This window comes from Syngnathus floridae, unplaced genomic scaffold, assembly GCF_059516105.1.
Source record: "Syngnathus floridae isolate MCC-2025c unplaced genomic scaffold, RoL_Sflo_1.0 HiC_scaffold_34, whole genome shotgun sequence".
NCBI classification, from domain to species: domain Eukaryota; kingdom Metazoa; phylum Chordata; class Actinopteri; order Syngnathiformes; family Syngnathidae; genus Syngnathus; species Syngnathus floridae.
The window spans coordinates 103644-121044 of NW_028284063.1; positions in this window are offsets into that span (position 1 = coordinate 103644).

Below are 17401 nucleotides of genomic sequence, written 5' to 3' on the forward strand. Positions count from 1 at the left end.
AATCTGTCACGGAGTAGATTGTTGCAAAGTAATATAAGATCCAAAGTTGTAATTCAGAATAGTTTTCAAAAGAAGGCCATTAGAATTATATACAAGTCTGATTACCCTGAACAAGCTATTAATTAAATCACAAATTCTTCAATTCAAAGATTTGGTAGATTATCAGACAAATAATGTCTAACAGTAATTGATTTAACACATCACGATAAGTAGATTGAGTGTGGGCACTCTCAAGTTAACATATGTGATTATACTGCCTAATCTGTTACAGAGTATGTTGTTGCCAAGTAATGTAGAATAGATCCAAAGTAGTAATCCAGAATAGTTTTGAAGAGGCCATTAGAATGATAAACAAATCTGATTACCTTGAACATAATAACAAGCTAAGTGTTTAATATGTCCTATGAAGTCAAAATTGGGCACCATCATGTGGTGAAATTTGGAATTGCATCACATCCAATTTTGCCTGGGAACAAACAGATTACATAAATCTTAGTTTTGAATAAGCCACTCCTTCTCAAACAAGTAAACTCTGCCCATTTTGCGCAGTAGATGTTCTGTTAATATCTAGTATTTATACAAAGTCATAATTTAAATTGCTTTCAACCTTCATTCATCGGTTCAACCAACATTACTCGCTCTTATTACCAACTTGTATTGATTTAACTAAGCGTTTAATACTTCCTATCAGGTCTCAAATCGAGATTTGGCAAAATACAATTTCAGCAAATCCAATTTTGCCAGGGAACAAAAATAGATTAAATAAACTAAATAAGTCCTCTTCCCATTAAATAAATCAGAAAAGTCTGTCTTGTAACCAGTCCTCTTCAAACAAGTAAAGTCTGCCCATTTTGTGCCGTAGATTTTGTGTCTATGCCTAGTATTTAAACAAAATCATAATTTAAACGACTTCTTTCCTTCATTCACTTTGGAAATTTGGAATTGCAGCAAATCGAATTTTGGCAGGGAACAAAAATAGATCAATTAAACTAAATAAGTCTTCTTCCCATTAAATAAATTAAAAAAGTCTGTCTTGTAACCAGTCCTTTTCAAACAAGTAAAGTCTGCCCATTTTGTGCCGTCGATTTTGTGTTAATGCCTAGTATTTATACAAAATCATAATTTAAAGGACTTCATTCCTTCATTCACTTTGGAAATTTGGAATTGCAGCACATCAAATTTTGCCTGGGAAGAAAAGTAGATTAAATAAATTTAATAAGTCTTACTACTTCCCATTAAATAAATTAAATACGTCTTACTTGTTCCCACTCCTTTTCAAAACAGTAGTTTAAAACGAGGGCCCTTCACTCAATCTTTAACCCCAACCCCGCACGTTGTGTTGTATCTGTGAATGTTGGTTGTGGCCAAATGATAGTTTTCTTTCATTCGTTTAGGTTCCAAGAAAACTTGATGTAACTCTACTTTTAACTGCCGTTTCAGATAAGCGGGTATTACGTCGCAGTCATGTGCCGTGGATATGACGTAATTGCCCGAACCTCCGCCAAAATTCAAATCTGTTGGCGCGATGGCCGTGAGCCACTGAGCAGCGACGATTATCAACAGAAATATCTTTATTTTCTGCTTGCAACTGGACCGTCTAGAGCGTACACGGTAAGTAACACTCATTGTGTTTAAGGAGATTTACGTTTGTAATAGCAGAAGTGTAGCCGCGTTGCGTTGTACGTGTGAAAATTGGTCGAGGCGAAATGTTACTGTTTAATTTCATTCCTTTAGGTTCCACGGTGTTTGTTGGCTGCAAGTTTTCCACTGCAAGAAGAGGCTCGTATCATTGACCAGGAGCGAGCTACAATGGTGAGTAGCCATAACATTTATGTTAAACACTTCCTATTTCATGTCTAACAGTACTTGATTTAACAAATAACCATAAATAAATACAGTGTGGGCACTGAAGTTAACATATGTGATTATACTGCCTAATCTGTCACGGAGTAGATTGTTGCAAAGTAATATAAGATCCAAAGTTGTAATTCAGAATAGTTTTCAAAAGAAGGCCATTAGAATTATATACAAGTCTGATTACCCTTAACATAACAACAAGCTATTAATTAAATCACAAATTCTTCAATTCAAAGATTTGGTAGATTATCAGACAAATAATGTCTAACAGTAATTGATTTAACACATCACGATAAGTAGATTGAGTGTGGGCACTCTCAAGTTAACAGATATGATTATACTGCCTAATCTGTTACAGAGTATGTTGTTGCCAAGTAATGTAGAATAGATCCAAAGTAGTAATCCAGAATAGTTTTGAAGAGGCCATTAGAATAATAAACAAATCTGATTACCTTGAACATAATAACAAGCTAAGTGTTTAATATGTCCTATGAAGTCAAAATTGGGCACCATCATGTGGTGAAATTTGGAATTGCATCACATCCAATTTTGCCTGGGAACAAACAGATTAAATAAATCTTAGTTTTGAATAAGCCACTCCTTCTCAAACAAGTAAACTCTGCCCATTTCGCGCAGTAGATGTTCTGTTAATATCTAGTATTTATACAAAGTCATAATTTAAATTGCTTTCAACCTTCATTCATCGGTTCAACCAACATTACTCGCTCTTATTACCAACTTGTATTGATTTAACTAAGCGTTTAATACTTCCTATCAGGTCTCAAGGCAAGATTTGGCAAAATACAATTTCAGCAAATCCAATTTTGCCAGGGAACAAAAATAGATTAAATAAACTAAATAAGTCTTCTTCCCATTAAATAAATCAGAAAAGTCTGTCTTGTAACCAGTCCTCTTCAAACAAGTAAAGTCTGCCCATTTTGTGCCGTAGATTTTGTGTCTATGCCTAGTATTTAAACAAAATCATAATTTAAACGACTTCTTTCCTTCATTCACTTTGGAAATTTGGAATTGCAGCAAATCGAATTTTGCCAGGGAACAAAAATAGATCAATTAAACTAAATAAGTCTTCTTCCCATTAAATAAATTAAAAAAGTCTGTCTTGTAACCAGTCCTTTTCAAACAAGTAAAGTCTGCCCATTTTGTGCCGTCGATTTTGTGTTAATGCCTAGTATTTATACAAAATCATAATTTAAAGGACTTCATTCCTTCATTCACTTTGGAAATTTGGAATTGCAGCACATCAAATTTTGCCTGGGAAGAAAAGTAGATTAAATAAATTTAATAAGTCTTACTACTTCCCATTAAATAAATTAAATACGTCTTACTTGTTCCCACTCCTTTACAAAAAAGTAGTTTAAAACGAGGTCCCTTCACTCAACCTTTAACCCTATTTATTCACCTTCTAGGCTAAGTGTTAAAGGCTAAGTGTTAAAGGCTAAGTGTTAAAGGCTAAGTGTTAGAGGCTAAGTGCCAGAGGCTAGGCGCCAGAGGCGAGTTTTTGTGGGCTGAAGTTTTAGTGGGGTTAGTGTGAATACAATCCAAAAGAATACAACAGAATACAATACAATAGAATATAATACATAGATTAAATTCAATAGCTCTTACTACTTCCCATTAAATAAATTAAATACGTCTTACTTGTTCCCAATCCTTTTCAAAAAAGTAGTTTAAAACGAGGGCCCTTCACTCAACCTTTAACCTCAACCCCGCACGTCACATTGTGTTGTATCTGTGAATGTTGGTTGTGGCCAAATGATAGTTTTCTTTCATTCGTTTAGGTTCCACGGTGTTTGTTGGCTATGTTTTCCACTGTCAGAAGGATGAAAATACAAAGTACAACGCTTGGACGTGGGCGAAGACGTCACCGGTGAGTCCTTCCTTCCTATTTATTTACCTTCTAGATGCTAGAGGCTAAGTGTTAGAGGCTAAGTGTTAGAGGCTAAGTGTTAAACACAATACGAACAACACAACGATACTGCACTGAACAACACGATACCGCACTGAGAAACACGATACCGCACTGAACAACACGATACCGCACTGAACAACACCATGCCGCACTGAACACCATGCCACACTGAACAACACCATCCCGCACTGAACAACACCATGCCGCACTAAACAACACCATGCCTCACTGAACGACACCATGCCGCACTGAAAGACACCATGCCGCACTGAACGACACCATGCCGCACTGAAAGACACCATCCCGCACTGAACACCATGCCGCACTGAACAACACCATCCTGCACTGAACAACACCATCCCGCACTGAACAACACCATGCCGCACTGAACAACATTATGCCGCACTGAACATTATGCCGCACTGAACAACACCATGCCGCACTGAACAACACCATGCCGCACTGAACAACATTATGCCGCACTGAACAACACCATGCCGCACTGAACAACACCATGCCGCACTGAACAACACCATGCCGCACTGAACAACATTATGCCGCACTGAACAACACCATGCCGCACTGAACAACACCATCCTGCACTGAACAACACCATTCCGCATTGAACACCATGCCGCACTGAACAACACCATCCCGCACTGAACAACACCATCCCGCACTGAACAACACCATGCCGCACTGAACAACATTATGCCGCACTGAACAACATTATGCCGCACTGAACAACACCATGCCGCACTGAACAACACCATGCCGCACTGAACAACACCATGCCGCACTGAACAACATTATAACGCACTGAACAACACCATCCCGCACTGAACAACACCATGCCGCACTAAACAACATTATGCCGCACTGAACAACATTATGCCGAAATGAACAACACCATGCCGCACTGAACAACACCATGCCGCACTGAACAACACCATCCTGCACTGAACAACACCATCCCGCACTGAACAACACCATGCCGCACTGAACAACACCATGCCGCACTGAACAACACCATGCCGCAATGAACAACACCATCCCGCACTGAACAACATTATGCCGCACTGAACAACATTATGCCGCACTGAACAACACCATGCCGCACTGAACAACACCATGCCGCACTGAACAACACCATCCTGCACTGAACAACACCATCCCGCACTGAACAACACCATGCCGCACTGAACAACATTATGGCGCACTGAACAACATTATGCCGCACTGAACAACACCATGCCGCACTGAACAACACCATGCCGCACTGAACAACACCATGCCGCAATGAACAACACCATCCCGCACTGAACAACACCATGCCGCACTGAGCAACACCATGCCGCACTGAACAACACCATCCTGCACTGAACAACACCATGCCGCACTGAACAACACCATTCCGCACTGAACAACACCATGCCGCACTGAACAACATTACGCTGCACTGAACAACACCATGCCGCACTGAACAACACCATGCCGCACTGAACAACACCATGCCGCATTGAACAACACCATGCCGCATTGAACAACACCATGCCGCACTGAACAACACCATCCTGCACTGAACAACACCATGCCGCATTGAACAACACCATGCCGCACTGAACAACACCATCCTGCACTGAACAACACCATCCTGCACTGAACAACACCATGCCGCACTGAACAACACCATGCCGCACTGAACAACACCATGCCGCACTGAACAACACCATGCCGCACTGAACAACATTATGCCGCACTGAACAACATTATGTCGCACTGAACAACACCATGCCGCACTGAACAACACCATGCCGCACTGAACAACATTATGCCGCACTGAAAAACACCATGCCGCACTGAACAACACCATCCCGCACTGAACAACACCATGCCGCATTGAACAACACCATGCCGCACTGAACAACACCATGCTGCACTGAACAACATTATGCTGCACTGAACAACACGATCCTGCATTGAACAACACCATGCCGCACTGAACAACACCATCCTGCACTGAACAACACCATCCTGCACTGAACAACACCACCCCGCACTGAACAACACGATCCCGCATTGAACACCATCCCGCACTGAACAACACCATGCCGCACTGAACAACACCATTCCGCACTGAACAACACCATGCCGCACTGAACAACACCATGCCGCAATGAACAACACCATGCCGCACTGAACAACACCATGCCGCACTGAACAACATTATGCCGCACTGAACAACACCATGCCGCACTGAACAACACCATCCCGCACTGAACAACACCATGTCGCATTGAACAACACCATGCCGCACTGAACAACACCATCCTGCACTGAACAACACCATCCCGCACTAAACAACACCATGCCGCACTGAACAACATTATGGCGCACTGGACAACATTATGCCGCACTGAACAACACCATGCCGCACTGAACAACACCATGCCGCACTGAACAACACCATGCCGCACTGAACAACACCATGCCGCACTGAACAACATTATGCCGCACTGAACAACACCATGCCGCACTGAACAACACCATGCCGCACTGAACAACACGATCCCGCATTGAACAACACCATCCTGCACTGAACAACACCATGCCGCACTGAACAACACCATGCCGCACTGAACAACACCATTCCGCACTGAACAACACCATGCCGCACTGAACGACACCATCCTGCACTGAACAACACCATCCCGCACTGAACAACACCATGCCGCATTAAACAACACCATGCCGCACTGAACAACACCATCCTGCACTGAACAACACCATGCCGCACTGAACAACACCATGCCGCACTGAACAACACCATGCCGCACTGAACAACACCATGCCGCACTGAACAACATTATGCCGCACTAAACAACATTATGTCGCACTGAACAACACCATGCCGCACTGAACAACACCATGCTGCACTGAACAACATTATGCCGCACTGAACAACACGATCCCGCATTGAACAACACCATCCCGCAGTGAACAACACCATGCCGCATTGAACAACACCATGCCGCACTGAACAACACCATGCTGCACTGAACAACATTATGCTGCACTGAACAACACGATCCTGCATTGAACAACACCATGCCGCACTGAACAACACCATCCTGCACTGAACAACACCATGCCGCACTGAACAACACCATGCCGCACTGAACAACATTATGCCGCACTGAAAAACACCATGCCGCACTGAACAACACCATCCCGCACTGAACAAGACCATGCCGCATTTAACAACACCATGCCGCACTGAACAACACCATGCTGCACTGAACAACATTATGCTGCACTGAACAACACGATCCTGCATTGAACAACACCATGCCGCACTGAACAACACCATCCTGCACTGAACAACACCATCCTGCACTGAACAACACCACCCCGCACTGAACAACACGATCCCGCATTGAACAACACCATCCCGCACTGAACAACACCATGCCGCACTGAACAACACCATTCCGCACTGAACAACACCATGCCGCACTGAACAACACCATGCCGCACTGAACAACACCATGCCGCACTGAACAACACCATGCCGCACTGAACAACATTATGCCGCACTGAACAACACCATGCCGCACTGAACAACACCATCCCGCACTGAACAACACCATGCCGCATTGAACAACACCATGCCGCACTGAACAACACCATCCTGCACTGAACAACACCATCCCGCACTAAACAACACCATGCCGCACTGAACAACATTATGGCGCACTGGACAACATTATGCCGCACTGAACAACACCATGCCGCACTGAACAACACCATGCCGCACTGAACAACACCATGCCGCACTGAACAACACCATGCCGCACTGAACAACATTATGCCGCACTGAACAACACCATGCCGCACTGAACAACACCATGCCGCACTGAACAACACGATCCCGCATTGAACAACACCATCCTGCACTGAACAACACCATGCCGCACTGAACAACACCATGCCGCACTGAACAACACCATTCCGCACTGAACAACACCATGCCGCACTGAACAACACCATCCTGCACTGAACAACACCATCCCGCACTGAACAACACCATGCCGCATTGAACAACACCATGCCGCACTGAACAACACCATCCTGCACTGAACAACACCATGCCGCACTGAACAACACCATGCCGCACTGAACAACACCATGCCGCACTGAACAACATTATGCCGCACTGAACAACATTATGCCGCACTAAACAACATTATGTCGCACTGAACAACACCATGCCGCACTGAACAACACCATGCTGCACTGAACAACATTATGCCGCACTGAACAACACGATCCCGCATTGAACAACACCATCCCGCAGTGAACAACACCATGCCGCATTGAACAACACCATGCCGCACTGAACAACACCATGCTGCACTGAACAACATTATGCTGCACTGAACAACACGATCCTGCATTGAACAACACCATGCCGCACTGAACAACACCATCCTGCACTGAACAACACCTTTCCACACTGAACAACACCATGCCGCACTGAACAACATTATGCCGCACTGAACAACACCATGCCGCACTGAACAACACCATGCCGCACTGAACAACACCATGCCGCACTGAACAACACCATGCCGCAATGAACAACACCATCCCGCACTGAACAACACCATGCCGCATTGAACAACACCATGCCGCACTGAACAACACCATCCCGCACTGAACAACACCACCCCGCACTGAACAACACGATCCCGCATTGAACAACACCATCCCGGACTGAACAACACCATGCCGCACTGAACAACACCATTCCGCACTGAACAACACCATGCCGCACTGAACAACACCATGCCGCACTGAACAACACCATGCCGCACTGAACAACATTATGCCGCACTGAACAACACCATGCCGCACTGAACAACACCATCCCGCACTGAACAACACCATGCCGCATTGAACAACACCATGCCGCACTGAACAACACCATCCTGCACTGAACAACACCATCCCGCACTGAACAACACCATGCCGCACTGAACAACATTATGGCGCACTGAACAACATTATGCCGCACTGAACAACACCATGCCGCACTGAACAACACCATGCCGCACTGAACAACACCATGCCGCACTGAACAACATTATGCCGCACTGAACAACATTATGCCGCACTGAACAACACCATGCCGCACTGAACAACACCATGCCGCACTGAACAACACCATGCCGCACTGAACAACACGACGTCGCACTGAACAACACGACGCCGCACAGAACAACACGACGCCGCACAGAATAACACAATACCGCTCAGAACAACACAATACCGCACAAACAGTTTTAGATAATATTACGTCGCAGTCATGTGACGCGGACATGACGTCAATAGGCGGAACTCACGGCAAAATTATAATCCGTGGGCGTGGCTTGCAACAGGAAGTAGGAAAGCGGCAGTTCTGGCAAACAAGACACAGCTGTTAGTAACACGATGACTAACAAGGCAAATATTTTTGTTTTCAGCTTGCAACTTGACCGTCTAGAGCGTACAAGGTAATTACAACTGTTTTTTTTTAGCCCTGAAAAGCAAGGGAGTGTGGCGTTTGGGAGGAATGTCGAACTCGGCGTCTGCTTCCAGCCACAGACGCCAAATTTCGACGATTATTTCGACTGGTCAACGGTTGTAAATTATTGCGTTGACTAAAAACTTTATTTAACTCTACTCTTAACTTTGCCGTTTCAGATATGCGGGTATTACACCGCGGAAATGACGTCAATAGGCTGAACTCTCGCCAAAATTCAAATCTGTGGGCGCAATGGCCTTGAGCGAGACACCGGATACAAACACGACGATTATCAACAGAAATATCTTTATTTTCCGCTTGCAAGTGGACCGTCTAGAGCGTACACGGTAAGTACAACTCATTGTGTTTAAAAAGATTTACGTTTGTGTAGTTTGCGTTGCGTTGTATCTGTGAATGTTGGTTGAGGCTAAATGTTAATGTTTAATTTCATTCCTTTAGGTTCCACGGTGTTTGTTGGCTGTATGTTTTCCACTGCAAGAAGAGGCTCGTATCATTGACCAGCAGGAGCTACAATGGTGAGTACCCCTTTCGTCTTCCATTTATGTTAAACACTTCCTATTTCATGTCTAACAGTACTCGATTTAACAAATAACCATAAATAAATACAGTGTGGGCAGTCACGTTAACATATGTGATTATCCTGCCTAATATGTTTATCACAAATATGTCACTAATCACTAATATGTTTATTTGTTTATCACAACACCTTTGGACCTTCAGCAATCGATTATTTACCTTCATCTACATAGAGACAGAACGATGGTGTCTTAAACATCTCATTCATTTCACCAAATAACTTCACGCAGGTGGATAACGGCCGTCTCGGTCACGCTATGTTGCGTGATGCAGTTTTGAAGAACCAAATGCATTTATTCAATGAATAAGTCAAGCTAGTTCTATGTTTATGATGTTGTAAGTTACGGTACCGATTGAAGTTGAGTTCGAAGCCAGTGGAAAACAGCGCTGCGTTTGTGCTCTCCAGGTACAAATGTTGTGATCTCTGACTGACGACCGGGCGAGACTCGAGTAAGAGATGTCCAAACGAGCTCCGGCAGGGCGGGCCAAGGCGGAGCGAACGGACGCCCTTCAGGCCGCCAATGACGAGCTGAGAACCAAACTGATGGACGTCCAGTTAGAACTTCAGCAGGAGAAGAACAAGGTGAAAACCTCAACAGACAGACACTGCCTGCCTCCCTGCCTGCCTCCCTGCCTGCCTCCCTGCCTGCCTCCCTCCCTCCCAGTTTTCCCGATGTAGATTAGACATGCGTGTGCCATGACTGTGTCAGCCTACATCAACAAATGCACCGAGGACGTCAGCACCACTAAGAATATCATCACCCGGGGCAACCAACGACCCTGGATGACTGAGGAGGTACGTCAAACGCTACGAGCGCGGAACTCTGCCTTCAAGTCTGGCGACAAGGAGACACTGAGGACAGCGAGAGCCAACTTGAACCGTGCCATCAGGATAGCGAAGCGAGACCGCAGTCGAAAATTTCAGGATCGTTTCCACGACGTCAAAAACATCAGGAGTATGTGGCAAGGCATACGGGCGATTACAGACTACAACTCACCCTCCCCCCCCCCCCGGTGGGTGTAGTTGATGCTGACTTTCTAAATGGTCTAAATAACTTCTTTGGGAGGTTCGAGGCACTAAACGGCACTCCAGCAGTTAAAACTGTCCCCCATCAGGAAGAGGAGGTACTCTGCCTTGACTCCGCCGATGTGTTGAAGACCCTGAGGAGAGTCAACCCCTGTAAGGCCCCTGGCCCCGACAACATTCCTGGGCGTGTGTTCAGGGAATGTGCAAGTCATCTGGCTGGGGTCATCACAGACATTTTTAACACCTCGCTGGGCCAAGCCACAGTGCCGGCGTGCTTTAAGACTGCCTCCATCATTCCGGTGCCGAAGAAACCTCAAATCACCTCATTTAATGATTACCGGCCTGTTGCACTGACTCCGGTTATGATGAAGTGCTTCGAAAGGCTGCTTAAAGGTCACATCGTTTCCAGACTCCCCCTATTATTTGACCCGTTCCAGTTTGCCGACCGGCAAAACCGCTCCACTCAGGACGCCATCTCCTCCGTTCTTCACCTGAGCCTGGCTCACCTGGAGGAGAAGAACACCCATGTGCGGAGGCTGTTCCTGGACTTCAGCTCAGCGTTTAACACCATCATCCCACAGCATCTGGTAGGAAAATTGGAACACCTGGGCTTCAACACCCCCCTTCGCAACTGGCTGCTAGACTTCCTCACCAACAGACCTCAGTCAGTCCGGGTCGGACAGAACACCTCTGATGTCATCACCCTCAGCACAGGCTCCCTTCAGGGCTGCGTCCTGAGCCCCCTGCTGTGCACCCTGATGACACACGACTGCGTCCTCAGGTTCACCACCAATCACATCGTGAAGTCAGCAGACGACACAACGGTGGTGGGGCTCATCAGAGACAACAACGACCTGGACTACAGAGAGGAGGTGGAGCAGCTGGTGGGCTGGTGCAGAGAAAACAGCCTGATCCTGAATGAGGAGAAGATGAAGGAGATCATCGTCGACTTCAGGAAAAAACAGCCTCACCACGCTCCACTGATCATCAACAGCTCAGCTGTGGAGGTGGTCAGCACCACCAAATTCCTGGGGGTCCACATCACAGAAGACCTCACCTGGACTATGAACACTACGGCACTGGTCAAGAGGGCACAGAAGCGCTTGTACTTCCTGCGGAGGATGAGGAGAGCCCACCTGCCCCCACCCATCATGAGGACGTTCTACAGGAGCACCATAGAGAGCATTCTGACAAGCTGTCTCTCTGTGTGGTGTGGAGGCTGCACCGCCTCCGATTGGAAGAACGTGAGGAGAGTGGTGAGGACAGCAGAGAGGATCATAGGGGCTCCTCTTCCCTCCATTCAGGACATTTCATCTCAGCGCTGCATGTCCCGTGCCCGTAACATCATCAATGACCCATCACACCCCCACCATGGACTGTTCTCCCTGCTGCCCTCTGGGAAGAGGTTTGCAGCATCCGCTGCAGGTCCACCAGGTTCTGCAACAGCTTTTTCCCTGCTGTCATCAGACTGTTGAACACTAGAACTGTTGAGCTCTAAACTGAACTCTGCATCACACATTCACAGAACTGTACTTTATGACACTACGGACCTCTATCTTGCACTATCTCGCACTACCAACTTTACTGAACTTGTATAAACCCTTTAAATAGAAGTTTAATACATGGTTTAGCATTCCTCTGCACACTCTTGAATACTGTTTTGCCTACTTGCACTATTGCATAATTATCACTGCTGCACTTTATACTTATTTTTAATATATATATATATATATATATATATAGTATATATGTATATATATATATTTTCATAGGATATGTTACTTCTATTCAACTGCAATATCACTACTTTGTTGTAAGACGTATGCAACGGAATTTCGTTTTGTATGCACCATGTGCAGACAAGATGACAATAAAGTTTGTCTAAGTCTAAGTCATGTCAGGTCAGCTGTCTGGAGAGAGAGAGAAGTCAGGACCTGCGGGCGGAGCACCACCGTGCCACCGCCGCCATGACGGAACTCAAAAGCAAACTCCATGAGGAGAAGCAGAAAGAGTTAGCCATTACCAGGGAGACATTACTGCGGCAGCATGAAATGGAGCTGATGAGAGTGATCAAAATCAAAGATGGAGAGATCCAGCGACTGAATGCCTTGGTCCTCAGCCTGAGGGACGGCTCCATGGACAAGGTGATCCGCTCTATCCGTGTCTGACTATCCGCACGCCACGTCGGGCTTCGATGCGGCCGCTACCGTATTGTGTAGCTTGTCCCCAGTAAGCGTCGCGGCGCTCCGTTGCGGTCTCAACGGCCCGGTGTGGCGCAATGTCTGCTCAGGTGAGGAGGGGGGGCGCTTTGCTGGCGGAGGTGGAGGAGACGCGGCGGTGTCGGGAGACCGAGCGGTGTCGCCTCCACCAGGAGCGCGGAAGAAGCCCTGGCAGCGGCCCAGCAGGCCTGGCAGTCCCGAGCGGCCGAGCTCCGATCGGCTCATCACCAGCATCGGGAGGAGCTGAGCCGAACCAAGAGAGACTGCGAGAGGGAGATCCGCCGACTGGTAGGACTGATCAGATGCGCGGTGCGTGGCTATGTTCCCAATTTCGTTGTATACCTGCAGTGCAATGACACCTAAGGCATTCTATTCTATTCTATTTCACAAGAAGAAAATGTCCGGTTGCTCGCTTCGCTTTTGTCACAGCAAAGGTGTTCTAGTCGATTCCAGAAAAAAATTGGCCGGTTGCTCTCTTTGTTTTTGTCACAATTCTGGCAAATGAGTTTGCCCGCCTGCCTGAGCGCTCCCCGTTTGTACATCCAGACGGATGAGATCAAGCTGAAAGACAGAGCGGTTAGTGTTTTGGATGAAGCCTTGGGGCCGGCCACGTCCACCGCCTTCAGCTGCAGACTCAGGCTGCCGAGCAGCAGATCGCTGCCCTGAGGGATTCCCAAAGGGCGGGCCTAAACTACCCTGGAAGTGGGGTCAACGCCGCTACTAGCAATCCTCTTCATTGCGTAAGCCACCTCATCACACACTTGCAGTACGCATGACTTAGTTCGTTGCTGGAGGAAGGTAGCACAAAAACAGTTTTGAACTTTGAACGAGTGCTCGTGTGTGTGTGTTGCGGGGCGTTTTCAGTCTCAGGAGGATCGGGACACGCGACGGTTTCATCTGAAAATCGCTGAGCTCAGCGCAGTCATCAGGAAACTGGAGGATCGAAACGCCCTGCTTTCTGAAGAGCGCAATGAACTGGTAATTTATTGACGGCACGCTTGAAGGTTTGCGCTACGTTTGATGCGCGCCATCCAGCGAGGCACCCATTGCGCTTGCTTATTAGTTGAGCGGCGCGGCGAGTCGGTTGCCTGGTAGATGTCTTTTATTGGGAGCCAAAGCCATGATTCCGTTCAAACCGATGCAAAAGGAATGGATACGTTCTGGCCCGCGTGTTGTGCGTCTTTCACATCCCGCACTTCATGCTTGCAGCTAAAGCGACTGAGAGAAACAGAAAGCCAGTTTCTGCCACTCCTGTACAAAAACAAACGCCTGAGCAGGAAGAATGAAGAACTCTCGCTGGTGCTGTGTCGCCTTGAAAACAAAGTGCGCTTTGTCACCCAGGAGAACGAGGAGATGGCAAGCTTGGTAAGTCGACGCGGACAACGGCGGCGTGCCAACAGAGTCCACTGCATTTGTGTTCCACAGAGAAGGCCTAGTTCGCTCAATGACCTGGACCGCGGTTGCGGCCAGCAGGACGGTGAAATGGAGTTCCTTCAAGTTGTGGAGCAGCGGCACATCATCGACGACTTGTCCAAGGTCTTCAGGCAGGCGACTCGGTGCACGTACGGCAGCGCCGCGCTCGCTCGCTGTCGCCAGGAAACCTTTTCCGTCCAAAGCTTGGCCGGCGGCCGCCATCCAAAAAATTGGCCCCTTAAATTCCGACCTTTCAAGCAGGAGCATTGTGCGCACGCGTTTGAACACGCTTTAGACTTGTTTTGCCGTTTTCAGCAGCTCAAAGCTCCCGTTTTGTCAGCGCCTTTGCCACTCGCTGTGCGCTGAAAACGACGGACTTGCCCGGCTGCTCAGCCCGTCAACCATGAGCCGCGAGCGCGACGTCATTGTCCGTAGGCAGCTAGTGGCAAAATGCACCCTGTTAGAGTTGCGCTCGCTCCAACTTATTTTGCAAGAACCACACGGGAGACAAGTAAGTTCTTTTGGACACCTGCAGGTGGAGAGTCCATCCGTTGTACGAATGAAGTCTGACTCTCGGCTCCTGCACGAGCATTTTAATTAAGAGAAACAGGGTGGGTGTAAGAGTGGATTGAATAGAGGAAGCCCTTGACCTCTAGTCAAAACATAGCAAGGGGTGTTTTACGACTTTGTGTAGGAAGGGATAAGCGATAGGGATAAATAAGGGATAAATAATATTATTTATTACAGGTCGCAGTCAAAGTCAAAGCAACACAATGATACGATAAAGATAATCTGGAAAACCCTGACACACCCTGTAGTTGTCACTTTTGGAAAAGACGAGCGTCCCTCCAATCATCGCCGGTGATGTGTTTTTCAGGCTCTGGAGACAGGAGCTCATGTCAGAAATGTCATTGTGAGTCGCGTTTGTTTCTGCGCCGGAGCCGTTCGTTCCCTTTGCATCCAAAGAATCTCAAAGGCGGATTATTTGTGTCGACAGGAGAGAGATTTGCTGCTACGATACCGACGTCGAGAATCTCTGAGGAGGAACAAAGCGTGAGGTCCTGCAAGGTGAGTCTGTTTGTTTGCGGCTGCTTGGTGTTGCGCAAGATGAAATGGCCTTTTTCTCGCTATCGTTCCTCTCGTCGATTCATCGTGAGGTGTCGCTTCAGTTTGTTCAGAGAGATGTTTGCTTCCGCGCCCGCAGGTCATCGAAACATTTTACGGCTACGACGAAGACGTGTTGGTGGACTCGGACGGATCGTCCTTGTCTTTTCACACCGACAGAACCCCCGACACGGAACCCGAAGAGGTAGCCCGCCATTTCTGCCAGCGTATTGGCACCAAACATTCCTCTTCAGCCTGGAATCGGACTCGTCTTTGCGTCGCGGGTGCTTTGTCGCCGGTCTGACTGATTCTGGTACTAGTGCTGTGTTGCATTGGTGTGTGCTTCGCTACCGCCAGCTGACGCAAGAATATCAAGCGCTGCAACGAGCCTACGCTCTGCTAGCCCAGACCAGCGAAAGGGGACTACGACGCCGAGAAGGAGATCAAGGTGGCGCCCCTTCCCGCAACCCCCGGCCGGGTCGCAGCCTCCCCGTTCTCACCCAGCCTCGGGTGTTCTCTGGTCTGAAAGGAGGAGGAGGAGCCTCCCTCCTCCTCCTTTCAGACCAGAGAAAAGCTGATGGTAGAAATGGGTCACTATCAAAGCAGAGTAGCAGATCTGGAGTCAGCGCTGAAGCAACAAGGACAGGTAAGCTCATCAATGAGCACACCTTTTTCTCAGACAAAATAGCTACATTCTTCAGTCACTCATCCGTCTGGCATTACTGGACCAACCCCCCCCCCCCCCCCCCCCCCGAACGTGGCTGGGAAAATGCGGAGAAAAGCAAATGTCATTTTCCAGTCAACCAAAGAATTTGTGGATGAAAATGACACAACATTCCAAAGCTGTCCACGCGTTTGTCTCTTCTAGAATGTCAAGTGGGTGGAGGAGAAGCAGCTGCTGCGTCAGAGCAATCAGCAGTTGGCCGAAAAGGTGACGGAAAGAAAGGCGCTGGGCGGAGTCGCTTGGCGTCACACCTGTCGGGAAGCCCCGCAGATGAGGTCTGACTGTCTTTTCAGGTCAGGCGGATGGAGGCGGAAGAAGCGCGTCTGAAAGAGCACATCCAGGATATCCGAGACCAAAACGAACTGCTTGAGTTCCGCATCCTGGAGCTGGAGGTGGGAAGACTCGCACAAGCGTGTTGAGGCCAGAGATGTGACGGACGGACGGACGGACGGACGGACGGATGCATGCCTCTGCCTTTCAGGAGAGGGAGTGGCGCTCCCCCGTCTTGAAGTTTCTGCAAGTCCGTTTCCCAGACGGCCTCAGCCCTTTGCAGATCTACTGCGAGGCCGAGGGCGTGAGCGTACGTAAGGCGTCCCTCGCAACCCTAACCTTAACCCGAGGTCCCAGAACACCTTACATTGCTCCTTGCGCCTTTCCCCCGGACATCGTCATCAGTGATCTGATGAAGAAGCTGGACATCCTGGGCTATAACGCCGTAAGTGTATGTCGAACTCCTTATGTTCGCACTCCACGAGACTCGGCGGCTCAAATGTGACTTTTGGAAGGCTTTGCGCTGAAAGAAGCTTGTTGACGCTGTGCCTTTGGGCTCTTGCAGAATCTCACCAACGAGGAGCAGGTGGTCGTGATTCACGCCAGGACCCTTCTCACCCTAGCCGAGAAGGTAACGCGCACGTCCACGCACGCTCTCGCATTCTGCTTATGTGACAGCAGCCTTTCCTCAGTG